The following is a 23,682-nucleotide window of genomic DNA, read 5'->3' as shown; positions in this document are numbered from 1 at the left end:
TAAATGATGCAAAGGTGTGTGCCTTATAATTTTTTTTATTTGTTTGTCTACATTATGTTGCCAGTGTACTATATAGCATTGATTACCGATTGTGTATCAACTTTATTTTGATGTAGCACCAATAATGCTATATAACACAATTACCATGCTTTGTATAAGAAATTTTTCTTAGGTATAACATGGTATGCTTGCTATATAGCACAATTACCATGCTTTATATAAGAATTTTTTCATAGATATATCATGGTATGCTTGCTATATAGCATAATTGGTGTGCTATATAGGTAATTTGTCTTAGATGTAACATGGTATATTTTCTATGTAACACAATGATTATGCTATATAGATCATTTTTCCTAGATATAACATGGTAGGCTTCCTATATAGCACAATTAGTGTGCTATATAACTAATTTGTCTTAGATATATCATGGTACATTATCTATACAGCACAATGAATATGTTAAAGAGCAATCCTGATCCTTTTTAGCATAATGAGTATGTTATACAGTACTGATGATGCTATATAGCAATGTGATATACACTACAACATAAAGCAAGCATAGACGCGCTGCATAGACGCGCAAGTTACGGGGGCATCTATACTAGTGTCTATGCTCGCATCTATAAGGGCATCTACTTCTTTGAAACTAGATGCTCTTATAGATGCGTAAGTTATGTTTGCATCTATGCTCGCGTCTATAAGCGCGTCTAATTCGTTTGAAATTAGACGCGCTTATAGACGCGAGCATAGACGCAGTCTACAACAATTTCCTATGCAGTTGCAATTGTAGACCCTGCAAAGAAAAACAAAATCTTCAATCCCCAAAAATATCATTTCCTAAACTATGTGCACAAGATTTTAATAATATGCATGATTTTTTGGTGCATTTATATACAAATGAATCTCTAGAAAGCATATTTGCAAGGAAAAATATGCTAAGGAAAGAGAGAAGAAATAGGTATAAATTGAGTAATGTGGTGAAAGGGATGGATACATGCAAAGGCTTAGGTATATCAAGAAATGCCATGAAAAACAATCCAAAGGACAATGATTCAATCCCCACATCTTTTCATCAAAGTGAAGCTTTTTAAAAAAATCTTAAATCTCCATGAAAAGCAGTCCAAAGGTGAATGATTAAGTAATGCCATGAAAAGTAACATATCACAATAAATATATACATGTAATCTCAAAAAGGCATGAATATATACATGTAATCTCTAAAAGGCATGAATCTATACCAAAAGGAAGACCAATATAGCCATAATAAAAGTACAATGAAAGAACTAGAGTTCAACCTTATCTTCAATGAGGTCAACCCTTGCTAAAGTATCTATCTCAATGATGCCACCATCTCTTATTATCAATTATTGGTTGTTGATACACAACCTATTTAAGCACAAAGGTACATCATACAAAAAAATTAGATCTCTACTATCTGTAAATGCATATATTGTAATTACCAATAATTATATGTACCTGTTCACAATGTTGTGGTAGCACTAGAGTCCCATCCTTTCGTTGCCAAAACTTTGTAGAGTCAATGGTCAAAAAGCCACTTGCATGACGCTTGATTGTTGCATTAGGACCTCTTTCCATCACATCCTTAAACCACTTGTGTTGACATCCAAAATATATACAAAGAAGCTTCGAAAGTCAAGCTTAATGATATTTTGGATCAATCCACAATAATCATCCATGGCTCCATTGGCTCCCTCAAAGCTTGCAATTACCCCACAATCTTGGGTGTTCCTCTTCTCATCAATCCTTTGTGTGCGAAAATGTTTACCCTTCGACCACAAAGCATTAAACATTGTGCACTATACCACAATCTTGGGTGTTCCTCTTCTCATCAATCCTTTGTGTGCGAAAATGTTTACCCTTCGATCACAAAGCATTAAACATTATGCACTATACCAAGACAAATAAATTTATAAATACCTCAATATAAATTTTTACAAGTTTAACGTACTAAAATATGATTGAGAACACAGGTTTGTTTATCTAAAATATGATTGAGAACACAGGTTTGTTTATCTTTTTGAAGCATCCTTGGGCATACTCCCACTCCTTCAATATGATATGCATGTTTTTGTCTTGCGCCACTCTCTCCATCTCCTCATGTAGCCAATCTACATCAAGATCCGTGGGAAGTGATCGTAGGTGCTCGGGGTATGGCACACTATGTCCATGGCACTTACGGAATGATGACCTTTCTTTTTGTCTTCTTGCCTTTTCATCCTCATACTTTGCCACCCATCTTCTCATCACATCACTCTATTAAGCACACAAAAGGTATTAAGCTTACTATGCATCTCTGTATCCATGACTTTGGTCTTTCCCTTTCCTTGAGGAACATGAGAGGTCATCCTCAAGTCTTCTTCATTGCTCCATAGGCGAGGGAGAGAGGGATCCACTTCGGCAAGGTATTCTGAGATTTAAACAAGTGATTCGTGTACCAACCAACCCTCAGCCATACTACCTTCTGGCTTTGCATTTTGCCTTACAAAATCCTTCAAGGTCTTCATGAAACGCTCAAGAAAGAACATCCATCGAGCATGAACAGTGCTACATATGGCAATCTGATCAATTAAATAAACCATAAGATGTAGTTGTCTTGTGAGAATTGACCGTGGGAATGTCTCCTCCACCAAACAAACCACCTCCACCACCATGACCCTTGCAGAGTCAAGTGTACATGGATTGATTTCCTTTGAGCTCACATATCTACAATGTGAAGAGGAAAATGTTTGTAGAAAATTGGCTATGAGGGTTTGGGGTACAAACCTCACAAGCTCCCCCATCTTATAAATCGTCTCTCGCACTTCGTGGGATGCACAATTGGAAATGCTTGTAGGAAGAATGAACTATAAACATTTATACACCATGATTAAACAAGTTAAATACAAACAACTTCAATGTTTCACTTACTTGAAGCATCTTGTGCCAATGGTGGGACTTCAAGCCATATAATTTCTCAACACCTCTCTTCTTTGTCTTTGTGAAGGTACCTTTTAAGCACCTCATGCACCTCGTTGGAGTACGGAATGTAGTAATGGCATCTTTCACCGACTTCTCCTCCTTCTTTGTCAATATCCATTTGTCTTCCCATTTGGTCCCTCTCATGGCCAAGCTCTTTGCATCCTCTCTATGCTTTGTAGATCCTCTCTTTTACAAGCAAGAAGTCCCGTGTTCCTCTCAAGTGCTTCCAAATATTAGAGGCGACATTCTTAAAGATGTGCATTGGATCAAGAAGATGGTTGATTTTGAGGCTCGTCCAATATGGTAGGTGAAAGAAGATAGAGTACCTTATCAAAATTAAGAGGATTATCTTTTCATCCAAAGCTTGTATTGGAATTCTATGTCAAAGATATATTACCTATTCATGCCGGGGGGAGGAGAACTTTCCACTCTATTCTATAATGCCTTCCAATCTCCCATGCTTAGTGGATGTGGAGAGACTCCCATCTAAGAACGAACAAATTTGGGATGATGATGAGGGAGAAATTGATAATGATTCTCATATATCACTTTCTTCAAGCTCTCTGGTTGGATTCCACCAATGATGGACCACAAATAGGACATGCATGGTATCCAGATGTGGAGAGACCTAAAAAACATAGACATTCAAGCATGTTAAAAAATAATATAATGATAATAAAGAATCATCATGAATAGAAACCCATTTGACTCACTTGAACATTCGCCACCATAAACCAACAAAGTCATGCATCGTCCACATCAAGATGGCCTTCAAGAGAAAGTCTCGTGAAGATGGAGGCCCACATATGTCATGCACATGGATACCTCTCCAAAGTATCTCAAGCTCACATCAATCAAGGGCTCAAGATATATATCCATATTCTTTACATTATGTTTCCGAGGAATGAGAAGGGATAACATGACTTGTCCTTTCTTTATTACCATGGATGGAGGAATGTTGTAATTCACCACTACCACTGGCCATATACTATATATGAGGTGCTCTTGATTGCAAAAGGATTAACACCATCCATACCCAATCCAAGTCTAGGATCTTCCTTGAAGCTTGGCTACATTTCCTCGATGTGTTTCCATGTAGGAGTGTCTGCAGGAACTCTCATCTTTCCATCATTGGATCGATGAGAGGAATGCCATGACATGAGCTCTGTAATAGATTTGCACTTGAACACGTGTTGGATGCGAGGAATGATGGGAAAATGTTGCAAAACCTTACGTGGCACATGTAGAACTTTAAGGTCCTCTTGATATCTTGACTCGCCACAAATAGGACACTCTTGAGCCGCCGCATGTATCCCATGGAAGTGAACACAATCATTGATACATGCATGGATGCGAGTATAATCCAAGCCTCCAAGAGATGTCACAAAGTGCCTTACTTGGTCTCTTGAGGTTTGAAATTGATTCTTCTTTGGAAGCATCTTTGACAAAAGCCTATCGACAAAACAATCAAATACATTAATGTAAAAAATAATTTCTTCTTATATATCTATAATGGAAGTAGACAATTTATGAAAGTAGAAAACTCACTTGAGAAGTACATTCAAACTTGCGTTGCAGCAACGCGTAGAATGGAATATGTGCATCCCTCAAAAAGTGGGGTCGAAGCTGTGTTATAAAGGTGATCATTTTCCATGGCTTTTTCATTTTCACTACGCTCATTGTTGGCAAATAGAGCATGTACCATATCTTCTAAAACCTCTTCCTCCACCATCTCATGAGGAAAGGGTGGTGGACTTGTATCTCCATCATTCCAATCCTCCACCACTTCTACGTTTTGTGAAGCCTCTGCCATTTCTCTATAACACTTGGCCTCTTGACGCCACCTATGAGTTAACATAGAAGGGTGCAGTGCATTATCCTACACACGAGTATTTCAATGTGAGTCTCCATTGAATACTAATCCTTAATTAGATTCTTACAATATAAGCAAAGTATACTTACCATTGACCCCGTGAACTCCCATTTTCCATACATTGAAATGTGATTCATTGTAATGCTACATTGTCGATGCATACATCCTCGACAACAATCACACATACATTTTATTTTTTGTTGCAACCAACGATCTTGATTTTGAACACGAAGGGACTCATCATTACTAGAAGAACTGATTGATGAAGACATCTTGCATATTCAAAAAAAGAATAAATAATTTTCATCTTTCTATGTGTGTTTAAAAACTATTCTGTTTCGCGTCTATAAATGCATCTAGTGATGATGAATGAAGACTCATCATCACTAGAAGAACTGATTGATGAAGACTCATCATCACTAGAAGAACTGATTGATGAAGACATATTGCATATTCAAAAAAAGAATAAATAATTTTCATCTTTCTATGTGTGTTTAAAAACTGTTCTGTTTCACGTCTATAAATGCATCTGTACACGCGTCTAAAAACTCGTCTACAAGGGCATCTATAAACACGTCTACTCTCTGCAGAATAGATGCGTTTTTAGATGCATTTATAGATGCGTGTGTAGACGCATGTATAGACATGAAAATAGACGTGCACTGTGGCAAAAAAGATCAAAAATTGAACCTGAGAGTGTTTTGCCCCAGTAGTTTGACAAAACACAATTCTTCCAAAAAACATCCTGTCCTGTTTCTAATTCTCTCTCACCCTCTCAAGCTTCTAACCCTCTCTCACCCTCTCAAGCCTCTGTCACCCTCTCAAGCTTCATCATCACTAGGCTGTAAATCTGCTTTACAAAGGACTGTGGAGTAAGAGTTTACCTTGGTACATACCTTAAGGTTGTGGGGGTGAGTCTCTTTCTCTTCTTCTTCTTCTTGCTCCTTTTCTTCTTGTTCTTTTTACTGCTCTTGCTCTTGCTCTTGCTCTTGCTCTTTCTCTTGCTCTTCTTCTTGAACCTTATTTTTCTTTTTTGCTTAAGCTAATCAAGTGTTTATATAGCTCACTTTTTTTTGGACTATTTTACAGATTTTTACCTCAAAAATCACAAATAACCAAGGTAGGCCTCTTGGTTTGCTTATTATATTTTCTTAATATCTGATTACTAATCTTTTGTATGTATGCATTACTAATCTTCTTAATATTTTCTTGGTTTGTATGTATGCATTACTAATCTTTTGCTCACCCTTTTGTTGGTTTCATAGGTCCTCTAATCCTCTCTTTCAACATCACAAAAAGAGGTAAGTGCTTTCATATCTTTCCTCTATTACTGTTGCATCCTTGGGTGCTGGGGTTTTTCTTTGTAGGTTTACCCATAAGCTTTATGCATAATGCTCATGCATTCTTTATGCATAATGCCTCATTCTTAAGGACTTATGCTTAAGCATTATGCTTTATGCATAATGCTCATGCATGCTTTATGCATAAGGCCTCATGCTTAAGGCCTTATGCTTAAGCTTTATGCTTTATGCATAAGCCTTATGCTTTAAGCCTTATGGTGCATATGCTTTAAGCCCATGCATAAGCCTTATGCACATGCTTTAATCCTTATGCTTTAAGCCCATGCATAAGCCTTATGCATATGCTTTAAGCCCATGCATAAGCCTTATGCTTTAAGCTTTATGCATAAGATTTATGCTTTATGCTTTATGCTTAAGGCCTTATGCTTAAGCTTTATGCCTTATGTAGAAGCCTTATGCTTTAATCTTTATGCATATGCTTTAAGCCTTATGCTTTAAGCTTTATGCCTTATGCTTTAATCTTTATGCATAAGCTTTATGCTTTACGCTTAAGGCCTTATCCTTAAGCTTTATGCCTTATTCATAAGCTTATATTTTTTTAATATTTGATTACTAATCTTTTGTATGTATGCATTACTAATCTTCTTAATATTTTCTTGGTTTGTATGTATGCATTACTAATCTTTTGCTCACCCTTTTATTGGTTTTGTAGGTCCTCTAATCCTCTCTTTCAACATCACGAAAAAGATGTAAGTGCTTTCATATCTTTCTTCTCTTTCCTCTATTATTATTGCACCCTTGGGTGGTGCTGGAGATTTGTTTTGTTGGTTTACTCATAAGCTTTATGTATAATGCTCATGCATAAGCTTTATGCTTTATACTTAAGGCCTTATGCTTAAGCTTTATGCCTTATGCTTTAAGCTTTATGCATAAGCCTTATGCATAAGCTTTATGCTTTATGCTTAAGGCCTTATGCTTTATGCATAAGCTTTATGCCTTATGCTTTAAGCTTTATGCATAAGCCTCATGTTAAGCTTTAAGGCCTCATGCAAAATATTTATGCATAAGCCTCATGTTAAGCTTTAAGGCCTCATGCAAAATATTTATGCATAAGGCCTCATGCATAGCTTTATGCATAAGCCTTATGCATAAAGCTTTATGCATAAGGCCTCATGCTTAATGCTTTATGCTTTATGCATAGTACTTTATACATAAGGCCTCATGCTTAAGGCCTTATGCATAGTGCTTTATGTATAAGGCCTCATGCTTAAGGCTTTATGCATAAGGCCTAATACATAATGCTTTATGCAAGGCTTGTGTAACGGCTTGCATAAGGCTTGCATAACGCATAGTGCCGGGAATGAGATGATTCCTGGCTTGCATAACGGCTTACATGCTTTCTTAATGAGATGATTCCCGGGTCAATTGACTTAAAGAGTCGAAAAAAGTCTTCATTTCATAATACTTTTTTGATATTTTTTTTTGTTTGTATAGATGTGGCCTAGGTCCTCGTCCTCTTGTTCCACAGATCTCCACAAGTTGAGGCTCTCATCGAGTCTCAATACGACGGTTTGCTAGGGAGGTAGAGGGCATCTTTGGCTATACTCGCACCCCCGAGCAGTTGGCAGCCTATGCAGCAAGCACCCCTTTACCACATCAGGTCCTAACAGAGTCCCTTGCTAGGCACTTCACCCTTGCTAGGCACGTCATCTGCCTTTACATTCACCCCTTATCCATCAGCCCCAGCTAGTGTTACAACATCTCCTACACCTACACCTTCAGGAGATGTGACACCTCACAGTCATCATGGCTCTTACGAGAGTGGCAGCCATCGTCGAGGGAGGGTAGTCATGGAGATAGTGGCGGTCGTACCTCACGTCGCACTAGCATTGAGAGTGGAGGTAGAGGAGATAGAGGATTCCTAGGGCAGTGCTTTGGGGGTGGGGATAGTTCTTCGAAGTCACCACCACATCATGGTGATATATCATATTATGATATCACAGATGTGGGTGGCATAGTTGATGACTCTCATGGGAAGGAGGTGGTAAACTACTTGTACCAAGTAGTTTTTACACACTATAAAGACTTCTTTATACATTTTAAGCAGCAAAGGAAGAGCCTAGTGGATGATTCCATTAAAGCTATCCACCACAAGAAGTATCCTAATCCTCAACCAAAGCTTTAACACAGTAGATGGGCGTAACACAAAATCAAAGACATACTTAAGAATAGGAGGTCTCTAGTAAGGAGACATGCAAAGGAGAAGAAAGCCCGAATAGATGCCAGTCAAAATGGACATAGCAAGCCATCTACTGCTCATAAGGGCAAGTGGAAGAAAGCCAAGAAGGAGGTCCTAGAAGGAGTAGTGAACCAGCAACAAAGAGAAGTGCGGCGAATACAAATGGAATGATATGGATCGTCGCACTTTGGATCTAGAGGTTGTGCATCATGGGAGGCCGAGTTTGTATGTATAGTGCAACTTCATGTCTTTTCGTTGTATTCTCTCTATTTGAGTTGTGTTATAATGCTTGTCATGTGATGTAGCGTGACATTGTGGGTAGAGATTCTATCCCAGCAAAGATTGGCTACCATCGCCATAGTAGAGGAGATACATGGGATTACCTTCATGATGAAGGTAATCATCTTTGACGAACATACAATCGAGCAAGGAGAACACCAATGTAGGTAATACTTTTTATTTTTATTTACAAAACATGTTTTGACCTTTATAATACTTTCTATTTTTATTTATATATATCTTCACTTTGTGTAGGCATGGACAAGATCACTCGGAGAGTGATGACTCCTCCGAGTAGTTTTTCTTGTAGTTTTTATTCATGTATAGTTTTGGTTTATGCAACTATGTTTCTTTTTCAAGCCTCATGTGGCTACGATCATGTAGTATGGACAATTTCTTGGGGATATAAGATGAAATTTTTCATCTTCTTTATGTATCTATGTTTTTATTCAAACCTTATGTGGCTACGATCATGTATGGAGAAAGTTTAAGATATAAAATGTAATTTCTCATCTTCTTCTTTAATCAAGTTTGTTCACAACTCTTTTTTTGCATATCTATCTTTAATTTAAGTTTTTATGTTGATATCTTTGCTGATCTTGATTCGTCTATGTACAAGTAAGCAAAACATTAAACCAAAGAGCTGCTTGTGCAAAAAATGCAGCAGCATGCTGTACATCTGCACAAGTAGCTCTCTCGAAAACTTTTTCAATTCCAGAGCGCTTCTATAAGCACATCAATTTATGTGTCTATAAGCGCGTCTATATCTGCGTCTATATACACGTTTATAATAGAGGCTATAAAGGCGTCTATTTTGGAGTCTATATATGCATCTATATAATAGAGGCTATAAAGGCGTCTATTTTGGAGTCTATATGCACGTTTATATTATTATAGACATGCATATAGACGTGTATATAGATGCCAAAATAGATGCACACATAGATGCGTATATAGACGCCAAAATAGATGCACACATAGACGTGTGTTTGTAGATGCGATTTTAGACACGATTATAAACGCGCCCATAACATTATAGAGCACGTTGTCAAAACGTGTCTAAAAACGCACCTATGGTTGCTTTTCCTTGTAGTGATATAGTAGAGAATGCGGTATATAGCACAATACATGCTATATCTAAGAAAGATTATGTGTCATAGAAGCAAGGCTCCTTTTTATGTAGCACACCTTCTGCTATATAGCACAACACATGCTATATCTAATAAAGATTGTGTCATAGCAAGGCTCCTTTTATGTAGCACACCTTGTGCTATATAGCACAACACATGCTATATGTAAGAAAAATTGTGTCATAGAAAGGCTCCTTTTATGTAGCACACCTTGTGCTATATAGAATTCAAGAAGCCTCATCAAGGGGGAGATATATCCTATATAGCTATACTGAAGCCTCCACCTAAGAACCACCTTATGCTATATAGCACACCTTGTGCTACATAGCATTGAAGAGGTCTCATCAAGGGGAGATATGTGCTATATAGCTATAGTGAAGCCTTCACCTAAGGATGATGATTACTATATAGTTGTATTATGAAGCATAAACTAAATATTGTCATATAGCTAGATTGTGTTAGGACTATCCATGATTAATAATGAGATTGAAGTCTTCTTTCTATTATTTGTATTGTAGATTGTATCAGCAAGCTTTGAGGAGGAACTCACAAAGGAAACTACACACACCAGTTTTTGTGCTGGCCTAAAGAGGATGGCTGAGACATCAATGCTGCATGCATTTCGTCCACTCCCCCCTACTGTAGTTATTGATCCTCTCAATGGAGTGTTACTCGCTCATATAGTTATGCAGGATGTCGACCCCCCTTTGATGCAGTAGCCCTTGATGCCTTTTCCTTTCCTTGCTGCCATGTTTATCACATGATCTGCTTTTTACACATGTGCATATCCCAAGGTGTATGTGCATACCCTAGCTGCCAGCGGAGTTGTGTCTGAGAGGGCAAAGCACATGGTAGGTCAAGCTATTGCAACTGTTAAGATAGAGCCCTGTTTTGGTAAGGTTCTGACTTGGTATACAAAGCAAGTACTCCACATTGATGGTTCTAGAGTAATGAATACATTGAATTTGCATTTTCAGGTAGTGACAAGTCAACGTCTGGTTTTGCGGGCAGAGGAGACCATGCAAGTACCAGAGAACATGTCAATGCATGTAACTGGTAAATTTATTTTATATATTCATAATTAAAACCTGTATCTTTCAAGTTTATTTGGGGATATTCTAATGTCTCTACATGTATACATGTAGAACAATGCTCTCATGTCGGTTTGGACAAGGTGGGGGGTTCAATTTGAAGAAAACCCAATCCCAGAGGTGCAATGCAAGAGTGAGGCAGAGTCAACATTGGATGATCAATATGTCGAGTCACTTAGGGAGTAAGCGAAGCAGCAAAGAATCTTGGAGGAACCCCCTCCCCCCCAAAGCGTGTGAAGCCATCCCCAAATTGCCTAAGATCCCCTCCAAAATGACTAGGTGATGAGGAATTTAATGTCACCTTAATCCATGGTAGGAAAAAGAAAAATTGTGCTACAAAGAAAAAGTTGTATGCTTAATGATGGTATTTTGCATTATCACATGCCATGCATTTCCCTTTTGTAGCCACCATCTTTAACAACTTTTTGTTATGGCTTTCCTATTCTTGTTGCAAGTGTCTATACTCATTGTTGCAACTTTTTGTTATGGCTTTCCTATTCTTGCAAGTGTCTATATTCATTTTTTTTAATGAATGTTCTTTTATTTGTCCAACTACCACATGCCATGGATTTTCCTTTTGTAGCCATCATCAATGGAAATGAACAACTTCTTGTGATGGTTGTTCCTATTCTTGCAATATTTGACATGCATGTGCATAAATGAATAATATGTTGTAGGTAATAAAAAATTGAGTAGAAACCAAAGGCTATGAGGAAAACAAAGATGGATCTGCACTGTTGACGATGGTACAAGGAGCCAACCACACAGTGATGCTACTTTCATGGATGTTTCTAGTGATGAAGGTAGTAAAGAAACATCATAGGTACCAGAGAATGTCACTATGGTAGAGGCTAATGCTAGTGTTCAATCAGGAGAATGCCACTGTGGAGGAGGCTGTTAATATAGACATAGCTATGGATGTCACTATGGAAAATGCTAGTGTTCAAGAGAATGTCAATGTCAGTGTGGAGGAGGATAATAGCCATCGTGGTGCCAATGCCAACGTTGAGGGGGGCAATGTCACGTGGAACAAGACAATGCCACTGTGGAGGAGGCTGGTAACATGGACACAGAACAGGACAATGTGAGTTTAAGAAATGACACTGTGGAACAGGACAATGCCAATGTGGAGGAGGATGTTAACATGGACACAGAACATGACAATGGTCTTGCAGCAACTCCATGTCAGGTTATATGTACACCCTTGCGTGTGAAGACTCGATGCATATTGCTCGATGTCAATGGTCTGCTAGTGAAAAGGTATAGAATAACATTGTGACCATTCCTGGACATACGACTTGTTAGAGCATGATCTCCAATGACTAGCTATACATTAAGCCAAATTTCTTGTTTTTAGCTGTGTCGGGTGTAGTTTGCAAAACCCACACACAGAATGTAGGGATTGTGTCCCCTTGAGTGTAGCACATCCCCATGCATTAGACCTGTCCACATCATCTACACTTACTAACCAAAACTTTCGGTGAATCTAGGAACCATTGCTAGTAGTGCAGGCGTACTAGCTACTTGCACCATGAGACATAGTTTCCGTTAAGAAAGCTACAACGTCAGCAGCATTTTGAAGAACTATACACCATCATACTTGAGTTGTTTGTGTGTTGATGTCCTCTTCACTACTGCACCCAGCATCGTCATGTTCTCCCTTGCCATGGTGCCTGAAGCAAAAAAATTCCAAGTCACCTCCACACCTGTCAGTTTTTGTAAAAGCGACCAACAAAATAGAATGGTGGCAGCTTTAAACTGTGAAGCTGCACCATCAGACCACATCCAGTGCTTTCGATATTTCAAACCCTGGTCTTCAAGCAACAGATTATGAAGTTGGAAGCAATGTTGCACAAAGAGAGTATCAAGCTTCTTATCATCAGAGATATAGAAATGCATCTCCTTGATTATGCTTTGGTCGTTGCTTGTACTATGCCTATATGTAATGTGAACAAGGATTGTGCATTGATCTGAGTGCCAATGCATGGACTGTATTTCATTTTGCTATTTGAATGAGTAGTTCTTAGCAAAATCTATCACAGATACTATGACATCTGTAGGGAAATTCTTGAGACACTCCTCCCTGTCGTCCTGATCAACTTGCCATCTGTACTACCTGAAGTTATGCTTAATGAACTTTCATGTGTGGTGTTTCAGCATCACTAATAACTCTTTGATAACAACCTGCTTAATGGAAAACACTTTTCATTGTCTGGTTACAACTTACAGCATGTCTATTTTGAACTTGAATATCCTCCAAGACCTGAACAGTGGATGTCTTTGTTGTCTCCTTTTCTTCATGTGGACACAAGCGTAGCTTTTTAACACCGCATTTATTGCATTGCCCCATGATACATCTGAACTAATGGTATGTGGAATCCTCCTTCTTTTTTCATAGACAAGATTCCCAGAGTTCTGTAATTCCAGACTTGACATGCTCGTGCGCAACACATTTTCCCTTGGCTACCATTGATTTGCAAACAATACAATGACATTTGCACAAGCTTCCATGAAAGCCAAAAGCATATGAGCGCATCCGATTGAAGGCATCTTTTAGGTATAACATTTGTATATGGTACACACAGCAACATGTGTTCCAGTCCTTTAGCTTGCACACAAAGAAAGGTTTGAGCTTCTCGAATGAGTGTTGGCCAATTTGCAGATGAGGATAAGCAGACGTGAACCTTAAAAAATACTCTATCTACAAGGAACATAGACCATGAAGAATTCACAAATGAGGATATATAACACATGTACAGTGCTATATATTCACAAAATAGGTCAGCTATACATTACATGGTTATGCATTAGTACTGTGCTATATAGCTTGTACTGATTGCTATGTAGTACATGTGAGCTATATAGCACATGCACAGTGCTATTTGTGAATCTTAGACTTATGCATCATTGTACAAATACTATATAATTGGTTCAATGCTATATATAATTGGTTGAGTGTGTTGTAGAGAGTTCTATATAGTACATGGTTACGCAATAGAATCCCAGGCTTTAATGATGTGTGCTATATTAGGGTTGGTCATTGAACATGTGCTATGTAACTGGTTAACTATGCTATATTAGGGGTGGTCATTGAACATGTGCTATGTAACTGGTTAACTATGCTATATAGCTCGTAGAGTGACTGCTATGTACTACATGGTCATGCAAAATAGCCCTAGTAGGGTTAGTAGTCAATGTGCTATACCAAGGTGTTGTGAGCTATACAGCACAAAGATGGTACAATGATAGTGCTGCATAAAACATTAATATGCATCATATCTCTATGCTTGAGTGATCATGTGCTCTATGAGTAATTCTTTCAGCTATATAGCCCATGCACAATGCTATTTGTGAATCTTAGACTTATACATCATTGTACAAATGCTATATAACTAGTTCAATGCTATATAACTAGTACATGGCTATGCATAGAACCCTAGGATTTAATGACGTGTGCTATATAAGGGATGGTCATTCAACATGTGCTATGTAATTGGTTAACTATGCTGTATAGCTCGTAGAGAGTGCTATTTCCTTCATGATCATGCTATATTAGGGATGGTCATTCCACATGTAATTGGTTAACTATTCTATATAGCTTGTAGTAGGACTTTTGTGCTTTCTTTTTGAAAAAACATTTATCTTCAGGATGATTGTCCTTTCCACAAAAATTGTAACCTTTTTTCTTATCCTTGAAAGTCCATGGAGTTTGCTTTGACTAGAACCTTTCTTTGGAGAGACAAGCAATATCCAATAGCTTCTCTTCATAAGCTTCATGTCCTAGTTGTTTCTTTTTATATTCTCCCATAAGAGAGGACTCCACATCTTGAATTTCTAGATCCACAACATTAAGAAGTGTAGTTACAATATTATCATATTCTTCAGGCATACTATTTAGTAATAAAGCTATTGCCATCTTCATCATTGGCAGGTGCCTTGATATCTGCTAGTTGTGCAAGGAGACTTTTTATCTTATTAAGATTATTGGGAAATGAGTCTCTAGTCTTCATAGTGAGGCTATAGATTTGTAACTTCAAATTTATCTTAGAATCCTTTCCACTAGCGCACTAAAGAGTCTATATAGAGTTTCCCATGCTGCTTTAGCTAACTCTATATTTGAAATATGATGCAAATATTGATTAAAAAGCCTAAGTTCTGAAATAGCTAGTGCCTTAATGTCACATATTTCCCATTGTGCTTTTCCTTCCCTTGTGGTGTAACAATTACTTTCCATAAATGTTTCTTTTAAAGGATAAACTTGTGCCTAGTCTGGCAAGTATGAAAATTTCCCCTAGTACATCTCTAACTGTAAGGCTCTAGACATGATGGCAGGGTCATAATTGAGAGACTCTCTTCAAGAAGTGTCTAATGCCTTGTATAAAGAAATTGGGTGAGAGGAAGATGCAAAAAAGGTTAGTTATCCATTCTAATTCCATACAAATGCATATTTGTTGCAAGGAAACCACCTAAACTAATATTTGACATAGTCAAAATACCATGGTCTTTCATCTATCCTTGATTTAGATTTTTAAATCTTTAAAAGTTGTCTCTCTTGGGAAACCACTCTTTTCCTAGTCTTAAGCTTTTGTTTACAAACTCTGATTTTTTTTTAGTTAGATGAAATATGTATGATTTCTTTAGAATCTTATAAAATTTGACAGGAGCTAGTCATACCAGCTTGGATTATTAATTCAAAGAAGATTGAGCTAGTATTTTATCCTCCAATGAGATTCTATTTTTGCAAAGTTGGCTGAGCTTGGGCAGAAGTGGTGGCACTCCTAGTAAACTGGGTGGAGCTAAGCGGAGATGGGTCGTGCTCTGAACGGAGATGGGCGGAGCTGAGCAAAGATGGGTGGGGCTTAGTGAAGATGAGCGCTATAGCAAGAGGATGAGAAATTGAATAATTAGCTACTACTATTGATATCTTGACCAGGCGGTGTTTGTAGGAAACATTCTGATGTAGCCATTCATTGGAGTGTCACCTATTGTTAAGCTTCTTTTGCTAGCAATCATCTGACATAGAAATTCTTTGGATCATCCTCCAAAGTACTCATCTTAGAGTAGTGTTGCCTTTCAAGATTGGCCAGAGTATTTGCAGCAGCATAAGTCGCCTTCTAGCTCAGCCAGAAAACGATTGATGGTTAGACCGCATTGCCGTAGAGATATGAAAGGCTAGCAAGACACATGGCAGTGGCTCTGATACTAGTTTATAAAAATCAAAGTGATGTTAAGGCAGATTATAGAGGATCAAACAAGTTGGTCATTTTGATAGAATTGAATTAATGCAAATGATGAAAGATCAAACAAGCTAGTCATTTTGACAGAATTGAATTACATAATTGCTTGATCAAAATCACTAGAAAGCATGATTGAATTTCATTGATTTGTGAGTCATTAAATAGGCTTTGAATACAAGCTATTTAGTCGTTAAGAAAATTTTATTAAGGCTTAATCTCCACAATTCTTTCCTCCTAGATTCTCTCTACCTCCTCTATTTTCTTGGAGTTCCTATGTTTTCTCCTTTGATTATTCCATCATTTCCTCTATCAAGATACGCTTACCTTGTAAGATTTTTTTTGTCTAAGGTTCTCTCATCTTAGAAGCTATTTCCTAACCCCTTTAAAAGATGACTTTCAGGGATTTCATTAACGTCTTCACAATTTCGTGATCACGTTAACAAAACCTATTGTTAATATATTAAAACTTGTGATCACATTGTATATTCACATGACCTGAGCAATGACCTGCCAGAACCCACTAGTCTCATAACACCTCCGGGCTTCTTGTTTTCCCGGCGGGCCCGTTGGGAAAACAAAAGAGCCTCGGCGGGGTTCTGTTCTGTTTATAAACATTGCCCGACACCCATCGTGCAACTTTTGGGGAGATAGTCCTTGTTTTGGGGGCGTGATATCTCTCCTCAAAGTACTTGTAGAGCTCTCGAGTTGCTAGAAGTGTCCTCTTGGGAAGAACATCCTTATCTTAGGGGCTGTCGTCTTTCCTTGTAGGCACTCCTAAGGCTATTGAGCCACTCGTCCTTAGTTCTTTGAATTGGGGGCAGGGTGTGGTTCGTAGCTAATACTTGCGGAGATTTAGGGACAAAGTTGGAGTCATTCAGCTTTGCATTTGAGCTACGTAGGTAATCTACCTCATTCTGCTTTATGAATGGTTTGATGGAGCCAAGAGTCCTGCTTAGGGGCTTGTATTGGTTCTTGATACTTGATATAGTTTAGAGTAGACAAGGGTCTATTATCCTATACTAGAGTATTGGGCAAGCATAGATCTTTGATTTTCTTTGTGAATGTTAGAGAAGGTCTATTGTCCTATACTAGAGTATTGGGCAAGCATAGATCTTTGATTGTGTAAAGTATCCTTAATTGGGTACAAAAGGCATCCTTCATTGGGGGTGCAATGTGCATGATAGTTTCAAAGTAGTTTTGTAGTCAGACCTTGCAAGATAGTTTCGAAGTAGTTTTGTGTTATGTGATGATCTTTTGTGTTTGTCAAGATAGTTTCGAAGTAGTTTGTCTGCTAATGTATGTTTTGTAATATGTGAGTGACTTTGTTATTTTTTCATTTGTGTATTCATTGTTATATGCTTGGTTGAATAGGTTATTTGAGATGGAGGACAATGTTGGATCCAGTGATACCTCCAATAGAGTCCAAATTCCAAAGTAGGAAAAAAAAGGCACTTGGGATAGAGTGGCAATATGCAATTAACGTTGGTGATCGATTCATAGATTGGGAGTGTAAGCTATGCCACGCAGTAAAATCAGGTGGGGTGCCTCGACTAAGAGAACACTTTTTAGGCGGACCGAAGAAAAAGTCATGTACCCACCCCTCTGCACCTGCAGTGGCCAAACGCATAAGAGAAGAAATTCAAAAGAAAGATTCAAGAAAACATTACACTCCTATCGTTAATGTATCAAGGCAGCAAGAACACTGTTGTTCTAATCATCAAACTCCCGCTACATCGCCTGCTTGTACTCCGAACATCAATGTGGAACCAGAAAGTAATCTACCCAGTGCATCTTCCTGCAAGCGGAACTTTGACGTAGGAAATATACCCATGCGTCAAACTTCATTGCAAGAAAGCCTACGTCAAGGTCGGCTCGATGATGCACAACTCGCCCTTGCTGAAGCGATTTACTTTTCTGGGAGTGCTATGATGATGGTGGACAGTGAGCATTGGAAGAGAGCATGGAAGAAAATTGGTGAGTTTGGACCAGGGTTTTCACCGCCTACGTACCATGCTATGCGAAATGATCTATTAGAGAAATGTTATGCGCAAGTAAAAGAACGTGTACAAAGAAAAATTCTTAGCAATATAGAGCTTTCTGGATGTAGTATAGTAAGTGATGGATGGTCTAATGTACAAAGAAAACCATTAATTAATATAATGGTTATTTCACCTAGAGGTGAGACTTTCATCCGTGCCGTGGATTCTGCTGGTTCAATCAAAACTGGGGCTTACATTGCTCAAGTCATTGGCTCTGTGATAGAGGAAGTGGGTGCCAAAAATGTAGTCCAAATCGTCATGGACAATGCAAAGAATTGCAAGAATGCATCCAAAATCCTAAAGCGACACTATCCACATGTTTTTCCGGTAGGCTGTAATACTCATAGTTTGAATCTTGTATTAAAAGATTGGTATAAAAGTGATGATACCAAATGGTTTGCCTCAATCGTCGACACTGCTCGCCAGCTTGTGAGATTCATGCTCAAGAGACAGAGAGTGTTAGATATTTTTCGACCTCGCATGTCAGTTATGTTAAAGCTTCCAGCGGAGACTAGGTTTTGCACTCACTTTTACACTTTTGAGTCTCTTCTTCGAAATAAAGATGCAGTTTGCGAAACATTTACATGCATGGCATTTCATGACTGGGAGAGCACTCAACTTGAAAAAGTGAAAGAGAAAATCAAAGTCTTGAAGGCAGCGCTTTACGAGAAGAAATTGGTGGAACAATGTGATGGATGCATACCATGTAATGATGCCTGTTATGTATGCCGTACAAAGTCTTGATCAAAGAGCGCCTAATCTCGGGAAAGCATGGATGCAATGGTGGACTGTCCAGCGGAGTTTGGAGTGTCCTGAGAAATTAGAGCATTCAGTGGTGGAAAAGCAATGGCGTGTACCATTCTCCAGTAGACAAAGAAAAGTCCTATTGAAGTACTTTCATGCTAGATGGATTGGAGCGCATTCACCACTACACAGTGCTGCTTACATGTTAGATCCTGAATATTGGAATATGGATTTGATGTCCAACGTTGAGGTGGTGCAATATTTTTATAAAGTGGTAAACACTTTTTATAATAATGTTGATGATCGTGTAAAGTGCATAAAGGAGATGACCTCATTTCGATTGAAAGAGGGTTTATTTTCCAACTCCCTTGTTCAACAAATGGCTAAAGAGCAACCTGCATGGAAGTGGTGGATGATGAATGGTGGTGAGCATTATGCTTTATTGCGCAACCTTGCAATGAAGGTTCTAAGTCAGGGCTCTTCAAACTCAGGCTTAGAAAGAAACTAGAGCATGTACAAATATATTCACAGTACTATTCGCAATCGACTTCTTGCAGATCGAGCAGATAAACTTGTTTACATGTATGGCAATGAAAAGATCTTGCGAGACATTGAAAGCGAAGAGTATGAAGAAGATATGCCCAGATGGATGTACGATTGTGATGACGTAGTAGACGAGAACTTTGATGTTGGACGCACGTCGTGCACTACCCTTGAGATAGAAGACAATTTGGACATTGACTTAGATGAGCTTAATTTAGCAGACGAGAAGAAGTCATTTCATTAATTTCATAAAAAGTACTTGTACAAATGATTGTATTTGGAGAAATTATCAATACAAAAGTAGGATTTATGTCTTTCTTAGCTTTCATCTTGAAATAAATTACGAATTGCACTAGGAGTTGCATCTAAAGGTCCTGGTGGTTTATATTTGCTAGCCATGCCGAACACTATATAAATACCTTGATTTATTGGGACACTGCACAATGCACATGTGGAAATATTTTGCATTTGCCTCACTAAACATATTAAGTGGTAGTAGTGTCCAGAGGGTAGTATATACTGGCCGCTCCACCCATCGAATACTTTGTAACATACAGGACATTGGGGGGTGGAGGAACTAGTAGCCTCAGCAGAAACTCCCACAAGATCAAGATGTATCAAAAAATGAGAGATGTGGTTCCCTTGGCGCACAGGAGCTATACGTGAAGAGATGGTCTGTACATCTTGGCTGATTTTTGTGAGCTGCTCTTGAATCCCTCTATTGGCCGGGGGAGGAGTTGACGCTTGAGATAATCGTACAGCTTCTTTCTCCTTCTCTCCTAGCTGTGCCCCTAAGCTTTCTTTGACCTTGTTTAACTCCAATCCAGCGCCCTCCACCATGAGAGCAAGTTCCTCCCTTGTGAATGTCACTGTCTCTTCACGTATGTCGTGGGTGTTGACAGTGGCCTCTCTGGAGGCGAAGTCCACTAGAGTTTCTAGGATAAATTGTGCATATAGCATCTTAGCAAAATAGAGTGGAGCGTCGGCGTTATGGAGAGGATGACCGTACACCTCCAAGAAAATGCGCTTGGCATTAATTTTGATATCATTATGAGTGCAACGCGAAACCTTCCATCTTCCCTTCTTAATCTCGCCATCTGGACATGGCCATATTTCCTTTATCATCTCTGTGGTTACGCATTTATTTATGTCTTTCCATTGGGCATAAGTAGGATTTGTCCATTTCGACAACCTGCATGCTGTTCTCGTAGCTTCGCGGGCTGTCAGTCCATGTGCAAGGGCCTTCATTCGCTCATATGCCTTCTTGGCTAACTCTTGATGCTCGTTTGCTTGCGCTTCTGCCATATCTGCATGAACACTCGAGGGGGTCGCTCACAAAAAAATGTGAATATCACGTGAGTTCAACAGAAGCATATTTTTAATTTATGAAACTTATAGAAATATATGTACATAAGGGTATGATTTAAAATTTTTTCAAAAAAAATTACAGATTCATAAAGAAAAGGGGATATTATATGGATTAAAAAATTCACAGATAAGGGATTTAAAATATAGGCCTTGAACGCACGCGATAGGGATATTCTACATAGAGTGACCCCCCCGAGCATGAACGTAAATGACTTTAGGATTTTAATGAACTGTAAAGATCAACGTAAGATAAATTGACCATTACCCTCAAAAACTTAAAGTTTAACACCACGAGATGAGATATGTATTGCAAAGACTCAATGAGAAATATCCACTTGACTCAAAAAATACTTCAAACAATGCGCACACATCAAATTTTGAAGAGAAAACATAAACTTAAACACCACAAGAGGAGAGAGATATTGCAAAGACTCAATGAGAAAATATTTCAAACAATGGGCACATATCAAATTTTGAAGAGAGACAAACAAAGAGCCATTCTTGAAACTTAATCTGCTGATACTGTATCATTATAAAATTGGGGTGAATGACACCGATAGCTCTACAAGAGGACGTTGTGCCCTCGTTGGGTCAGTATTTAGTGATCTAAAAAATTCCACTACTTGCAAAACAGATTTTCGTTCGTCACATCCAATTTTTGACTCTATAAATAATAGTATCCATGGTAACTTTGTCATATGAACTATTGTCCATCCACAACTCTTGTACTTTTTGCCAAAAGTCATATAAAATTTATAATAAATACCCTAAAGCAAAAACATCAGATGCAGGAGTGTATGCATCTGCCAAAAATGGATCATAAATTTCCGGGGCTATCCACGGCCATTTATTTCGCTCTCTGTCTGCGTAGGAGACCGCCTGTGCCACCTTCTCAGGGTTCTTGTCTGCTTCAAATACAAAATTGAGAGACACCTGTTTTTTGGGCACTCTCAGCAGTAACCCCCAATCGATAATACCTATGCGTGGCTTCAACTCTTTTGTAAAATCCAACACTACATTGAATGGATGTAGGTCGGTATGTACAATTCCTGCCAAATGTGCTGCCGGCTAGGCCTTCCACCAGGGCATGCATAATATGTGGCATGGTTATTACTATTTGTTTTATTTTAGAAAGTTCTAGATGACTTAAAGGAATATTATTGGGCGGGGGTTTTCTCCATCCTCGATCCAAACGGAAAATTGCTCTGGTGAACTCACTGAATCTGAAGGGGACCTTCAGAAGAGTATCACCAAGCGAGCTGCCATTATAGTATGGGAAAATAGTGATCCAAGGAGATTCCTTTGTGAAGGCAATACACCTGACAATTGATGGGTGTAGAACCTGCATGCCCTGCTCTGCCTGGAAGCTCTCAAACTTGGCGCTCCCTTCTCCTTTGTAGTGCTTTCCGCAAAAAGTAATGTGCTCTGGCAAAAATGATATACCTCTAACTGTATACTCTTTTACTGTGCCAAAAACACCAGAGCGTATTGTTCGCCCTTCGAGCAGAGTCTCGTGCGGGATGCCAATGAGGTGTGTGCACATAGAATTGTAGATTGTACGATTAATGGCACCTGTCCCACTTGCATCTGCCTGGCTGGACGTTGCAACGACGTCCTGGGCAATGCGCACTCTTTTGGGGAGTGACTCTGCATCCAGTGCCTTCATGCGCTTGCTCTTGGCTCTTTGCTCGCTCCATACAGCGTCCCATAACTGTAGACGATGCATATTAGCTTCAGGCAGGGAAGCATCTCTAAGATCATTGCATGCTACACGCATGCTCCCCAAAATAGTTCGTGTTATATGTTGATGGTTGAAGTCTGCTATCTTTTGTCTATCAAGCAACTCAGCGTTGCCTCCGCTTCGAAGTCGACGCTGTGCATTTTTCCATATCTGCTCTAATAGATCTCGCATGAGTATCTCAGACTCATTGATCTTTTTGACGACGTCATCTGCACATTGTGACATTGTGATGACTGCTTCAATGCGAATTGCTCGTAGAACGATTTTACGCTCTTCAGGGGAAAGCATGTTGGTCGTCTTCGTAAATCTAGCAAATATCACTAAACACAACAAAAACAGAATATTAAACAACATTACTTCAACATCAAGCAATACATCATCAAACGTGAGAGAACAGCAACAAGTGTATCATTACTTATCAAATGATCAAACAAAAACGGAATATCAAATAATATTACTGAAATCAACATCATCCAATACATCATCAAACGTGAGACAACCGCAACAAGTGTATCATTACTTATCAATGATCAAACAAAAACGGAATATCAAACAATATTACTGAAGTCAACATCATGCAATACATTATCGAACGTGAGACAACCGCAACAAGTGCATCATTACTTATCAAGTGTATACATGTTGCACTCCTCATCTACACACCTACCGTGACAGAGAGAGAGAGAGAGAGTTGTGAAGTGTATCATGAGAGAGAGAGAGAGAGAGAGAGAGAGAGAGAGAGAGGGGGGGAGGAAGAGAGAGAGGTGTGACAGATAGAGAGAGAGGAGACATTAGATGACATTTTTAATAGTTTTGTGAGTTCCTAAAGAGAGAAAAATAATGTTTTGTATTCCTAAAGCACTCCTCATCTACACACCTATCGTGACAGAGAGACAGAGAGAGCGAGAGAGAGAGAGTTGTAAAGTGTATCATGAGAGAGAGAGAGAGAGTTGTGAAGTGTATCATGAGAGAGAGAGAGAGAGAGAGAGAGAGAGAGAGAGAGAATTGTGAAGTGTATCATGAGAGAGAGAGAGAGGGGGGGAGGAAGAGAGAGAGTTGTGACAGATAGAGAGAAGAAACATTAGATGACATTTTCAATAGTTTTGTGAGTTCCT

Source organism: Cibotium barometz, chromosome 10 (assembly GCF_041138505.1).
Source record: "Cibotium barometz isolate CiBa-2024 chromosome 10, ASM4113850v1, whole genome shotgun sequence".
Classification (NCBI taxonomy): Eukaryota; Viridiplantae; Streptophyta; class Polypodiopsida; order Cyatheales; family Cibotiaceae; genus Cibotium; species Cibotium barometz.
Note: the sequence above shows the minus strand (reverse complement) of the source record.